Source organism: Lutra lutra, chromosome 8 (genome assembly GCF_902655055.1).
Source record: "Lutra lutra chromosome 8, mLutLut1.2, whole genome shotgun sequence".
Taxonomy (NCBI): domain Eukaryota; kingdom Metazoa; phylum Chordata; class Mammalia; order Carnivora; family Mustelidae; genus Lutra; species Lutra lutra.
In genome coordinates, this window is record NC_062285.1 from 7,556,354 (window position 1) to 7,562,015 (window position 5,662).

At 41.2% G+C, this 5,662-nt stretch overlaps 1 pseudogene; it reads right to left on the bottom strand.

The window, feature by feature from the left end:
* Positions 1 to 4,633: 4,633 nt before the first annotated feature.
* Positions 4,634 to 4,800, bottom strand: LOC125108161 (uncharacterized; annotated as a pseudogene).
* Positions 4,801 to 5,662: the final 862 nt, after the last annotated feature.

Consider the following 5,662-nt stretch of genomic DNA (forward strand, 5'->3'; position numbering starts at 1 on the left):
GCACGATTTGAGATTTTAAGTGTTTTAGCAAATAAGTGGTGTCCAGTTTCTCTCGCTGAACACAGAGACAGGCCCCTGTCCAGCTGAACATTACATCTTAGCAATTAGTTTAAAAGAAAACAACTAACCCAACCGTAATGCATGTGGAGCCAAAGAAACAAAAATCATATATATGACCTCGGTGTAGTGACCCCAAGTCTAGGATTTTTTGGAAAGGGTTCAATTTTCAAATTTGATGTTCCACTGTCTTCAGGCTTGCCTCAGTCAGACAAACTGGGCACAAAAGTATGCCCCCAAATAAAGTCATACTGGCAAGGTTAGCATTACCCACACGCCTATTTTGAGACATCCTGGGAAGGACACTTTATTTCCCAAAATAGCTTCCCATATTCTCCATCTGAAAAAGGTCAAAGTGGCAATACTTCCATCTCAGGACTGCGGGAAGGATTTTAATTTATGCGCATTTGGTGACAGACCATTACTATTCTCCAGCTCTCCTTTTCTAGAGGTCACATGCTTCCAGACCAAGATCAGGAACCAGCTTAGTCTTGGAGAGAAATGAAATGCCAAGGAAAGTGAGCATGGGGGGAAAAATACACTTCAAACAACTCCTGTGTTACCAAAATCCTCGAAGCTGGAACTGAGCTGAAAAGCTAGCAGTCCTCCAAGAAGGCCTGCCCTCCAGAGGTCACTTCGTATGTGGCCCAGTTGGGAAATGGATAAGAAAGAAACCCCAGAGCTAGGTGGGATGCAGTAAGGGACCCTCCTGGGTCAGAGGTGCCGTGGATCATGGCTGCTCTCTGTCTTCTTGTCTTCCTCCTTCTGAATGGGAATGTCCAGCAGGGTTCTCCCGTCATTTCACTGTGGCTTTTTGGGTGGGAGTATATGGGGGGAAGTGCAGGGGGAAAAACAGTTCCATTCATACATCCCGAGACCAAAAAGAGTCCTACCTAATTTTGATGAAGACACCACTGAGTATTTTCTGGACTTTGAGTCACGGGCAGGGACTGGCCAGGATTTGGGATTATCTACCATGGGAGATGGGTTGTGTTTCTGTGTAGGAATAAGGGAGCCCAGGGTAACCCAAAGAAGCCAAGATCATTGTTGATCAGCCAAAAAGCCACACGCTGCCCACATTTCATAACTTCCCTGGTAATTGGGTCAAGGCACCTGATGTGTGCTGCCAAAGCACGGGGAGAGGAAGAAAGGGCTCTGGGGCGGGGTGAGGGGTGTCGAGAAAGAGCCAGTGGGATTCTGCCATGTCTCTCTTTCCCTGTCACTGACCTTGGATGCTCCAAGGTCCAGATCATGAGGCTACAAGGTGCATGCCTTTACGCAAGGGAGAAACAACTCTGAAGTTCTTTAGCAAGGACACATGAAGAGTAGAGATAAGGTTTGCAAGACCAATACTCCAGTGAGAGGGAAAGCAAGTTGTCCTATCTGGAAACAAAGGCAGATTATTTCTTGATATCAGGTTTTGCTCCTGGAAAGGCAATAGATATATTTTTTTTAAAGATTTTATTTATTTATTTGACAGACAGAGATCACAAGCAGGCAGAGAGGCAGGTAGAGAGAGAGAGGAGGAAGCAGGCTCCCCGCTGAGCAGAGAGCCCGATGCGGGGCTCGATCCCAGGACCCTGAGATCATGACCTGAGCCGAAGGCAGCGGCTTAACCCACTGAGCCACCCAGGCGCCCCAGCAATAGATATTTTTGAATGAGGAGAAAAAAGCAGAGGAAACACCAAAGGGGGGAAAAATGAAGCTTAATGTATTGATGGGGAATGAGGACACATTTTGCCCATTTAACTTAGCTTTGGACCAGCCCAGAATGTGGGAGTGAGGGAGAAAAAATGTCACATTTAGACTTTATATAATTGGAAAGGAGATCAGCTCTAGTATGTAACAGAAATATCCTAACTCTAAATGGTTATTTTAAAAAGGAGGATCTCAAATAGCTTTGTAAATTGGGCACTGTAGTGAAGATTACAACGCTTTCTTGACTCATTCTATCATGCTGTATTAAATACACAGGAGAAGCCTCTAACATTTTATAGGAAAAAAAAAAACCAAAACAAAAGAAATAAACCTTACTCAAAAATTAAAATAATTCAGGTGTAGGTAGGAAAGCGGAATGTCACCTCACTTAGAGAACAGTGCTTAAGTTTCATAGGTCTGTAAAAACAAACCTGACAAATGTATAACTTTTGAAGCACTTGGGATAGGTGCAGTTATTTTAGTATTATGCGTAATGAAAGTTTAGTTGTATAAAATTGAATATAGTGAAGTGTTAAGATATTTTACCAGGATTAAGCTAATCCTTCCCTAACACAAGGAAAGATAGTTGCCAATAAACTCTCTATTTTTAACAGCCACTTGAGAGAGACAAGATGAGACTTATAAAAATCCCTTTCAAGAAGTTTCCCAGTACAGTAACAGTTTACACCCAACACATACATAAATACATTTCAAAAACTTTGCCTCTGCCAAGTTACAAAGTCTGACTTGTCAGAGTTACATCATGTTTTTAAAGCATGTTTGAAATGAAGCTTGTCATACATCAGGCTTCAGTGAATCTAGAAAGGACAAAATTGCTTTTTTAAGAAACTTAATGGGCTGCATTTCCTTTCAATTTTTCAGAGAATTATTTTAGTATCAAAATTCTACACATGGAATAAGAAGCAGTGGATTTTGTTGCATTTTGGGGGTTTTTTTGGTTGGTTTTTTTTTTTTTTTTTTTTTTTGGAATACATTGTTTTTGTTTCCCACATACAATGGGCCTTCCCCTAGCCTTTATAATGTTGGTATCAGAACAAAGAGTTAAAAAAACCATGATAGAGAAAATGCTTTGACTCTGAGCCCTTCAATATGGACTTTTTATATTTTAGTGGTGAGCTGGGTCAGGAACTGGAATGGCCAGCAGGAGAACCTGATTCTGGTTTTAAGATCTGCTTGTGGGAAGGAAAATGTAAATGAATGGTTGGGGGTAAAGGAACAGAAGAGACAACTCTCTGAGAGGTGGCCTGCTAGCAAGGATTCATTTGAAAATAAAAGATCTACCTAAAAAGAGGTTAAAGTTGTATTCTCTGCATGTTTGTTTTGCTGACATATAATGAAATTTAGAAAGGGGGGCTCTGGGATCAGAATGCTTGGGATCACATCCATCCTTCGTATTACAGTGAAAGCTAATGAATGTGAGTCCTGTCTGTTTAGCTCGCCATCATTCTATCAGACTCTTCCCCATGTCAGCATTTTGCTGGCACTCAGTAGAAGCTAGTTAAATAAGCGAATGAGCTAATGGCTGAATGAGATTTTCTGATAGGCCCATCTTTACGGTAGGGATGTATCTAACGGGGCAATGTTACCAGTTACGGCCTTGGGCTGACCAAGTGAACTTTTTAAAATACAGTCTTTCCTGATATTAAATCCTAACTTTTCTTTGCTAAAAAGCTTGTCCTGTTTGAATGAATATTCCTAAGGTTTGCTTTTGTGATTCCTTTTCCTGTGGTTTAGGAGCCTGGCTGTCTAAACATTCTCCCTATAGGTGAGTTAAGGGTGCACTCCATTTCCCATCTAATCTTGCTGGCTCAGAACTCATTGTAGCTTTTAAAATACCTTAAGTATTTTAATTGGATTCATTAACTTTTTTTTTTTTTGAGAGAGAGAGAGAAAGAAAGAGAGTGAGCACATGGGAGGGGGCAGAGGGAGAGGGAGAGAGAATCCTCAAGCAGACTCCCCACTGAGCATGGAGCCCAACGTGGGGCTCCATGGACCCTGAGATCCTGACCTGAGCAGAAATCAAGGGTCAGACACTTAAACAACTGAACCACCCAGGTGCTCCTGATTCATTAACTTTTAATTTTAGTTTCTCAAATGTCAGTTCCCATTTAAGCAATGGGAACACCTAGAAATAGGTGTTTCAATGTATCTCTTGTGCAAAGAGTGTCTATATTGGACCACAGATCTATTTGTAGCGATAAATACAATGATTAAGTCTAATGTCATAAACAACGTACACTGTTGTCCTAGGGCTTTGTGAATAACGAGGAGGAATTACAGGTAGGTTTGTTTCACAAAAGAGATACAATTTTGTTTGCTGGGTCATATTTCTGATAAGATACATGGCAAATTTCTAGATATTATGATCCCATACTAGATACTACAATAACTAACACAAGGTTAAATTGAGACTGGTTGAAGTCTGTTAAACTAGCAACAAAAGGATGAACTGACCAATATGTTTAACTCTTTCATGTTCTATCATCTGCTATCCTATATCTATGTTCCAATTCCCTTTTTTTTTTTTTTTTTTTTTTTTTTTTTTAGTGGTGGTTTGGGTAGGGGGAGTGACACAGAGAAGAGATGGAGGCACATGGGGACAGGTGGAGGCTGGGACTTTCCTGGGGTGGATGGAGTGTGGTGAGGCTTGTCCTGATCACCACACACATACACAGGTCAGCTGTCCCATGTGTTAGGTAGGCCTTAGGTACATGCTAGAACCTGGCTACTAGGCTTCCTGCCAAGCTCCTGCTGCAGGACAAAAAGCAAACCGCTGGATCTCCTCTCTGCATAGGCCCATGGGGTGACTTCAAAAGCCAAAACCACCCTGCCATTTGCACCACTACTGTTGCCCCTGAGGGCCTGCACCATTCCTGGAAGTAGTGCAACACCAGTGCCAAGAGTAGCCTCCTTATTCCAACTCCCTGCTCCAAAAACCTACTTAATGTATTGTCCTTGGATAGAGGACATATCAGATATTAAACACATATGAACCTCATATTAGCCAAAAGGCCAGGAAGTAATTATCTTCCAATTCTTAATCCCAAACTCAATTATGTCAATCTTAGATTATGAACTCTATGAAGTACACAAGTATAAGCATGTTTCGTTCTCCCAAGACCTCCTTTGACTGATAGATATTTCATATAGTTGACTTCTTTACCTTCACTGGTAAGCATATTAGGCGAATGAGATGATTGGAACTCCCTGAATTCTGGTTTACCTTTGAAAGATATTTGTAACAGATGTGGCTTAAGACTCTCTCATAATGCCTACATTAGCCAAAACAATTGCCACCTGACGTTGTTAGGAATTGGGTTTTTAAAACAAATTGTTCTGAAATTGCAAAGTGACTCTCTAGTGTTGATGATCTGTGAACTTCCTATGGAAATTTTCTGTAGGAGATGAAGAATTTTCTATTTCAATAAAAAAAGAAGATATTGAAAGAGACTTCACCTTGATAGTCTCAAAGTGCTTCTTGAAAAATGATACTAAGAAGTGCAATTTTGACTTTATGACCCTCAAGCCTGGAGTTCTGCTTTTGTTTATAGTCAAGTAAGCTCCAATTGGATTAACCTTTTTGTGATAACTCTGTACTCTGGATAAAGCACTAAAAAAAAATAACTATGTGAGGGCATTGGAAGAAAGCCCAAAGCAGACAGATCCAAGAGGCAAGCCGATTCCGGGAGAAGGGAACCAGGTGGTGTGAGTTTCCTCTTCCTAGCTTTGAAGCAGTTGGCAGTCCCCAGTCTGCGTCACGTTCAGCAGTTATAACTCAGTGGAAAACCCACAGATATCCTGGCTTGAAGAATTAGTTGAGAGTTTGCAGCAAACAGAGCTGCTGGAAAATGAGAAGGTAAAGGGGAGAGCCAGATTTTTGGGTATA